General features: G+C 32.6%; 1 long non-coding RNA gene across 1 annotated transcript in view; it reads right to left on the bottom strand.

Moving 5' to 3' along the window:
• Nucleotides 1-1,827: 1,827 nt before the first annotated feature.
• Nucleotides 1,828-9,330, bottom strand: part of LOC104908144 (uncharacterized) — a 30,489-nt gene continuing 22,986 nt past the window's right edge. The window contains exons 2-8 of the long non-coding RNA XR_008969428.1: nucleotides 8,470-9,142; nucleotides 7,684-7,767; nucleotides 7,539-7,596; nucleotides 6,958-7,104; nucleotides 5,930-6,076; nucleotides 4,923-5,069; nucleotides 1,828-1,975 (exon numbers count right to left, since the gene is read on the bottom strand). This is a non-coding gene — a long non-coding RNA (uncharacterized LOC104908144). The remainder of the gene's footprint in view (nucleotides 1,976-4,922; nucleotides 5,070-5,929; nucleotides 6,077-6,957; nucleotides 7,105-7,538; nucleotides 7,597-7,683; nucleotides 7,768-8,469; nucleotides 9,143-9,330) is intronic.

Genomic DNA, 9,330 nt, shown 5'->3' with positions numbered 1-9,330 from the left:
AATCAAAAGTTTCACAGCGCCGACGACCATGAATGGCATTATCATCCACTTGACCATCCATATTCTTGATCCCGTTCTCGTCATTTTCCCCATCTTCATTCTCATGCTCATGCTCATGCTCATCCTCACCCTTATCCCCATCCCCATCCTCATGCTGATGCTCATGCTCACCCTCTCCGTCATCTTCGAGAACTTCAATCCTTGTGTCAAGGTTTATAGGATAACCATTTTCCAACAACCCAATACCATATATACCCGCTTCGAGGGTAATTCTCTCCTTCAGTTTCTTAGTAGTCCAGTGTTGAATCAAAGGTAAAGATTTAGGAGAAGGAAGACCTTGAAATTTCAATCTTTGTACATAACAAATCTGAAGCAACAGTACACAACCACCAATATATGTCTTGCTGTCTTCATACTTCTGCATACGTGTTGCTAAGTCATCCAACACATATGAACACCAATCATACTCCTTAATTCTACCAACATCAATTAATGCACGCACGATTTTAAAATGTGCCTGAGTGTTTAATGAAGGTGCTAGCAATGTAACAATTGCAAACATTACAAAACACCGCTTAAAATCATCATTTTCACTAAGAAAATCATCATCCATTTCCATTAGCATCCTCATTGATGCTGGAGTAACAATCCCAGATGAATGAGCATAGTTTTCAACCCAAAAATTCTTCAATTTTGTATCATCATCTCTTTTAGATATTGGAATTTTAAATTTCCCCATTGGAATTCCAAAGACATCAGCAACATCGGCAGGTTTCAACTGAACTCGATGATTATCTATCATCAAAACCTTATCCTTCGGACAGAAATTACGGCACAACACACGTATCATATCCCTAGGAAATTCCTCTAGCTTCAGTTCAAACAAACTACCAAAACCAATACTGCATGCGGCCTCCTTTTGTTTAGTCGAAAGTTTCTTAAAAAGATTAATAAGCGCTACCGGCCGACATCTCACAATAGTCTCCTTTTTCCTAAAATCAATAAAATTTTTAGTTCGAATAACTAAGAAGAACAACAACACTTCCTAAACATACATATCAGAAACACAAAACTAACACCTATATTAGCATTTGAAAATAAATAACACTTACATTCAATAGAGTAACCACCAAAATTCAATAAAATTAGAAAGGCATTTCTATAAATTGCATTCATTTTTACAATTCTTGTCAACCAAGCAGCCATGTTCTGCTCTGCTTACATGGACTGTATAACAAGGGACTAATTTTTTTTTTTGAAGGGAATAACAAGGGATTGAATAATCTTCTCGTTAGTTGGATCTGCTCAATACCTAGGTGCATCTTCATTTAGCTGGCTCTGTCGGAAAGGAGTGGTGAGAAAATGGTGGCTCTTGAAGGCCAAGAGTTGGAATTACTTCAGTACTCTAATCCAGTAATAGAAGTGTAGATTTTTCTAGTAGTATGATTTACGAAGATTTTTCTAGTAGTGGTGAAAAAATGGTGGCTCATGCATTGGTTACTTTACAGTTATACAGAAGTTACTTTATATTAATTGATGGCTTACTTTAGAGTTTATACAAGGGATTACTTTATACTTATGTAGGGGACTCATAGTAGTAAGCCAACTTCCCAAGCCAAAGGGTATACAGAAACCTAAATGTAAAGAGATATTATTAGGACCGTTATGATGTGCTTCACTTTAAAACCCTCTTCAAAAATACTCTAACAACACAAAAAATCATAACTCTCATAAATCACTAAAGTAACTACAGCATGTAAGAATAGTAACCCCTTTAACATAAAAGTAATTTATAATAAACAATAGTGAACATGGAAAAAATACATACCCAGCTGGCTTCGAAGGAGTACATTTAGAAACCCGACATCTTTTATGAGGATTGTACTCCTCTTCAGCTTCCTCCTCAAGGATCGTAGGAACATCTTTTCCAACAAACTCATCTTCTGTATTACCTTCACGATTAGTCTTCTTTTTCCTAAAATCAATAAACATTTTAGTTAGAATAACTAACAAAAATAATAACACTTCCTAAACATACATATCAGAAAAACAAAACTAACACTTATATTAGCATTTGAAAATAAATAACAATCTACATTCAATGAAGTAACCACCAAAATTTAATAAAGTATTTCCTAAAATCAATAAACATTTTAGTTTGAATAACTAACAAAAACAATAACACTTCCTAAACATACATATCAGAAAAACAAAACTAACACTTATATTAGCATTTGAAAATAAATAACAATCTACATTCAATGAAGTAACCACCAAAATTTAATAAAGTAGAAAGGCATTGCATTCATTTGTAATATAGTCAGTTTTTATTTGCAATCTTCAAAGTCTTAACAGCATAAAAGACTATAAACCCCTCTTCAAGGAGACTCTAACAACACAAAAAAACCATAACTCTCATAAATCAGTAAAGTAACTACAACATGTAAGGCTTGATTTATTACACTTAGGAAGGGGTTACTTTACACTTAGGAAGGGGTTACTTTGCACTTATGCAAGGGTTATTATTGTTATTTGCTAGGAGTTACTTTATATATTTGATGCAAGGGGTTACATTTACACTTATGATGGGGTAACTTTATATAAATCAAAGGCTTAGTTTCGAATTTGTACAAGGGCTTACTTTAGTTTTGATGGGGTTACTTTACATTTTATATAAAAGGTTACCTATTTCATATCTTGTGCTAGGGGTTACATTTAGATTTATAATGTGGTTACTTGATATCTATCTAGAGATTACTTTAGGCTTTGTGTAAGGACTCACTTTACACTCATGCATTGGTTACTTTACAGTTATACAGGAGTTACAAACTTATCATGAGATATTAGTTCTTTTCTTTTGAATAGCTAAGCTATGTAGGAATCATATTGCATTTGTGCGACTGAGCTTACAACATCACAAATCAAGCAAATTAGATAAACGGATACATCAGCCAATTAGTCATGCACATATATATTTTCTCTTTTCTATGTTCTAAATTCATAATTTGCAATTTCTACATTGAGCATGACATATTAGATGAAATTTGAAGTATTGCAAATCAGACTATAGCTTAAACTTTGAACCAATAAGTCTACAAAAAATCAATTCTTATTCTCATCATTAATCAATTCCCCAACTGCTACATGCTCAATGATAGGTTCTTCCTCCGGTTTTACGACAACAAATAATTCAAAAACTTCTTAACCTATTTAATGATAAAACACATTGATTTGTGGATGCTAAGTAGTTAGTTGGTAAATCTTCAGGGTGGTATTCAAAACTAGGTTCCAAATCATATCTACATCATTTCCCTTTGTACCTTTATATACACCAAAAAGAACACCGGATATCTTCAAATCAGAGTAAATATACTAAGAAAGTTATACATTAAAATACAACTACATCATGAGTGTATACAAATAAGCATGGTATTTTGAACTAAAGAAGTAGCACGACTGCAAATAACTTTTGGTGTATAACATATACTGATCATTTGATAGTCTATTTAGCTTGTAGTTAATAGCTATTGTACTTTCTTTGCTTTTCTAGAGCAAGCCTACAACTGGGAAGATATCTACTGCACTTCTCAATTGAAGAAGTAATCATATTAGATGCTTTCAGTTACTTTCCACTTTATCAAATCCCAAGAAGAACCGAAGCTTATAAAGTAATCAATCGAAAAGGAAAGCACTTCGAGAAAACCTGATTATTATGCCACTAAATTTTGCTTCCAATGAGCTCAGTTCAAGTAGAATGATGTTTGTGACACAAAATCAATTTGTATGCAATTTATTGGCTAAAATAGGCACAACAAGAAAATTATATAAGCAGGACAAAGTCACAGAATTATAAACAATTAGATTGTCTACTATGAGCTAAAGCCTAAAGCTAACCCATACTCGACGAACCACTGTATACCTAATAGACAAGCTATAAGGATTAATGACTGTCTGAGGAATTAATTTTCTTCTAATTTCTTGAATATGCAGAATACTTTCTATGCACAAATTTGCAAACCCAAAAAACCAATTTCAAAGGGTGTTGAATCATAATACACCTATAATCAAAGTCATATGAGAGACCCCTTGCCCTTTGCTCCGTGCTTTAACTACTAAATCACCATTTGGTCCCTAGTACAAGCTCTATAAAGAATGCCTTTCCTCGCAGGTACTTTACAAGCTCTTGCTAGTAAAGTAGAAAGGCATTGCATTCATTTGTGATATAGTCAGTTTTTATTTGCAATCTTCAAAGTCTTAACAGCGTAAAAGACTTTAAACCCCTCTTCAAAGAGACTCTAACAACACAAAAAAACCATAACTCTCATAAATAAGTAAAGTAACTACAACATGTAAGGCTTGATTTATTACACTTAGGAAGGGGTTACTTTACACTTAGGAAGGGGTTACTTTACACTTATGTAGGGGTTACACTATAGTTTTGATGGGGTTACTTTATATTTTATGTAAAAGGTTACCTATTTCATATCTTGTGCTAGGGGTTACATTTAGATTTATAATGTGGTTACTTGATATCTATCTAGAGATTACTTTAGGCTTTGTGTAAGGACTCACTTTACAGCCATGCATTGGTTACTTAACAGTTATACAGGAGTTACTTTATATTAATTGATGGCTTACTTTAGAGTTTATACAAGGGATTACTTTATACTTATGTAGGGGACTCATAGTAGTAAGCCAACTTCCCAAGCCAAAGGGTATACAGAAACCTAAATCTAAAGAGATATTATTAGGACCGTTATGATGTGCTTCACTTTAAAACCCTCTTCAAGAAGACTCTAACAGCACACAAAAATCATAACTCTCATAAATCAGTAAAGTAACTACAACATGTAAAAATAGTAACCCCTTTAACAGAAAAGTAATTTTTAATAAACAATAGTGCACATGGAAAAAAAACATACCCAGCTGGCTTCGAAGGAGTACTTTTAGAAACCCGACATCTTTTATGAGGATTGTACTCCTCTTCAGCTTCCTCCTCAAGAATTATAGGAACATCTTTCCCAACAAACTCATCTTCTGTATTACCTTCACGATTAATCTTCTTTTTCCTAAAATCAATAGACATTTTAGTTAGAATAACTAACAAAAACAATAACACTTCCTAAACATACATATCAGAAAAAACAAAACTAACACTTATATTAGCATTTCAAAATAAATAACAATCTACATTCAATGAAGTAACCACCAAATTAATAAAGTAGAAAGGTATTGCATTCATTTGTGATAGAGGTCAGTTTTTATTTGCAATCTTTAAAGTCTTAACAGCGTAAAAGACTTTAAACCCCTCTTCAAGAAGACTCTAACAACACAAAAAAAACCATAACTCTCATAAATAAGTAAAGTAACTACAGCATGTAAGGCTTGATTTATTACACTTAGGAAGGGGTTACTTTACACTTATGTAGGGGTTACACTATAGTTTTGATGGGGTTACGTTACATTTTATATAAAAGGTTACCTATTTCATATCTTGTGCTAGGGGTTACATTTAGATTTATAATGTGGTTACTTGATATCTATCTAGAGATTACTTTAGGCTTTGTGTAAGGACTCACTTTACACTCATGCATTGGTTACTTTATAGTTATACAGGAGTTACTTTATATTAATTGATGGCTTAATTTAGAGTTTATACAAGGGATTACTTTATACTTATGTAGGGGACTCATAGTAGTAAGCCAACTTCCCAAGCCAAAGGGTATACAGAAACCTAATTCTAAAGAGATATTATTAGGACCGTTATGATGTGCTTCACTTTAAAACCCTCTTCAAGAAGACTCTAACAGCACACAAAAATCATAACTCTCATAAATCAGTAAAGTAACTACAACATGTACAAATGGTAACCCCTTTAACAGAAAAGTAATTTTTAATAAACAATAGTGCACATGGAAAAAACACATACCCAGCTGGCTTCGAAGGAGTACTTTTAGAAACCCGACATCTTTTATGAGGATTTTACTCCTCTTCAGCTTCCTCCTCAAGGATCATAGGAACATCTTTCTCAACAAACTCATCTTCTGTATTACCTTCACGATTAGTCTTTTTTTTCCTAAAATCAATAGACATTTTAGTTAGAATAACTAACAAAAACAATAACACTTCCTAAACATACATATCAGAAAAAACAAAACTAACACTTATATTAGCATTTCAAAATAAATAACAATCTACATTCAATGAAGTAACCACCAAATTTAATAAAGTAGAAAGGCATTGCATTCATTTGTGATAGAGGTCAGTTTTTATTTGCAATCTTTAAAGTCTTAACAGCGTAAAAGACTTTAAACCCCTCTTCAAGAAGACTCTAACAACACAAAAAAACCATAACTCTCATAAATAAGTAAAGTAACTACATCATGTAAGGCTTGATTTATTACACTTAGGAAGGGGTTACTTTACACTTAGGAAGGGGTTACTTTACTCTTATATAGGGGTTACACTATAGTTTTGATGGGGTTACTTTACATTTTATATAAAAGGTTACCTATTTCATATCTTGTGCTAGGGGTTACATTTAAATTTATAATGTGGTTACTTGATATCTATCTAGAGATTACTTTAGGCTTTGTGTAAGGACTCACTTTACACTCATGCATTGGTTACTTTATAGTTTTACAGGAGTTACTTTATATTAATTGATGGCTTACTTTAGAGTTTATACAAGGGATTACTTTATACTTATGTAGGGGACTCATAGTAGTAAGCCAACTTCTCAAGCCAAAGGGTATACAGAAACCTAAATTTAAAGAGATACTATTAGGACCGTTATGATGTGCTTCACTTTAAAACCCTCTTCAAGAAGACTCTAACAGCACACAAAAATCATACTCTCATAAATTAGTAAAGTAACTACAACATGTAAAAATAGTAACCCCTTTAACAGAAAACTAATTTGTAATAAACAATAGTGCACATGGAAAAAACACATACCCAGCTGGCTTCGAAGGAGTACTTTTAGAAACCCGACATCTTTTATGAGGATTATACTCCTCTTCAGCTTCCTCCTCAAGGATCGTAGGAACATCTTTCCCAACAAACTCATGTTCTGTATTACCTTCACGATTAGTCTTCTTTTTCCTAAAATCAATAAATATTTTAGTTAGAATAACTAACAAAAACAATAACACTTCCTAAACATACATATCAGAAAAAACAAAACTAACACTTATATTAGCATTTCAAAATAAATAACAATTAGAAAGGCATTGCATTCATTTGTGATATAGGTCAGTTTTTATTTGCAATCTTTAAAGTCTTAATAGCGTAAAAGGCTTTAAACCCCTCTTCAAGAAGACTCTAACAACACAAAAAAACCATAACTCTCATAAATAAGTAAAGTAACTACAACAACGTAAAAGACTTTAAACCCCTCTTCAAGAAGACTCTAATAACACAAAAAAATCATAACTCTCATAAATTAGTAAAGTAACTACAACATGTAAGAATAGTAACCCCTTTAACAGAAAAGTAATTTATAATAAAACATAGTGAACAGAAAAAAAAACACATACCCAGCTGGCTTCGAAGGAGTACTGTTACATGTCCTCAATGGACCTTATTTATCCCTTCCTGCAAGAGTATTATTCTTACTCCTAGTTGGACGCCTTATTACAAAATCAGCTATATAATCACCAACAGACTCATCTCCTGTATTACCTTCACGATTAGGAACATCTTTCCCAACAGACTCATCTCCTGTATTACCTTCATGGTTAGGAATATCTTTCCCAAGAGACTCATCTGAACAAATTAGATCAAATTAAACGCGTTTCAAAATCTATATACATAAAATTACTCGCTGTAAATTGTCAGAATATGCTGGAAACTAAATCATACCTAAAATAAACATAATAGAAAATCAAATTGAACGAACTCGAGAGAATTTCAAAATTCGAATATGGAAATTTCACATAATGCGATCGAAAATGCAGTTAGAATTGAAGAAATCAAAGAATTTCGCGGGAAAAATAAAAAATAAATAAATAAAAATGTAGGTTTAAAGTGAGGATATAAAATTTACTGGAGATAAGGTAGCAATGGAAGTAGATAAACACGCACGGTGTGAAATTCAGCAATTTTCCGCCATGGAAATTAAGATGATCAAGTTTATGAAAAATCAGAGGGGAAATTTTGGAGGTTTGAAAGAGAAGGAGAGAGAAAGGTTACAAGACTTCAAACCTAGGGTTACTAACAAATTAAACAAAGGTTACAAATAAATTACCCAAAACAAAAAAAATAACTATCATCAATTTAACTCAAAACCAAAAGAATCAACTAAAATTCAACTAAAACTGCAAGTCCACCAACAATCAACTATAAATTGAAACTCAAAAACTTAAAAAATAGAAAAAAAAAAGAAGAAAAAACAATCATAATCAACAAAATAACCATAATTCCGCAATGAAAACAATGAAAAAAAACAATTTAAAAACGCAAAATTACCTTTTGAACCACGACCACCATCACTAGGACCACAAACGCTGCGACCACCATCACTGCGACCACCATGACTTGGACGACGACGAGATGTAGTCTTTTCTCTAGCCATAATTCCGCAAATAATTCGAACAGCATAATAGTCAAGAACGAAAATGAAAACCAAACCCTTGATGATGATTGTTTAGAAATGGAGGTTACATACGAAATGCCAGAAAAAAGAAGAAGAAAACATAGAGAAATGAGCTCAACTGGAAGAGAACAAAAGGAGAGAGAGAAATGGGCTCAAATTTCTCATTTCTTGCGTTGGGCTCCTTCAAATTTCTCAAATGAAAACCAAACGGACTGGCTCTGTTATATCACTAAGCGAATTGGGCTTTTATATTAGTTGGCCACACCATTAGTTATAGGTGTGGCCAGCCACATATAAATGTTTGTGTTATTTTAATTGTTAGCATTGTTTAACTTTCATGTTTAATAGTTAATCTAGATTAAAGTTTGGAAAAATTGTTAAAAATAAGTCAACTTTTAGACCATCTGCTATAAATAAGTCATTCTTTTGATTATTTTTGAATGAGTCTAACTTCAATACCCATTTGTTTTAAACAAGTCAAGTGACCAGCAAATGGTTTGATGGGTAAATCGTTATTTCATAATTTTTTTTAAAAACATTCTTTTACTCTCTCTTCCGTGTTGAGATCCTCTAGAGTTTCAAAATAACTCTACAGGGTAGAGTTCGTTAAATATCAGTCGTTGATTAAGAAATCAAAGGCTTGTATTTTTTTTTCCTAAAAATCCCCCCTATTTTCCCCCGGAATATCCTGCCCATATCTTTTCCTTTTCCACTAATCATGAGCCCTTGATTTT

Source organism: Beta vulgaris, chromosome 5, assembly GCF_026745355.1.
Source record: "Beta vulgaris subsp. vulgaris cultivar EL10 chromosome 5, EL10.2, whole genome shotgun sequence".
Taxonomy (NCBI): domain Eukaryota; kingdom Viridiplantae; phylum Streptophyta; class Magnoliopsida; order Caryophyllales; family Amaranthaceae; genus Beta; species Beta vulgaris.
The sequence above is the reverse complement of the archived record's forward strand: the minus strand, read 5'-3'. Positions and strand labels throughout refer to the sequence as shown.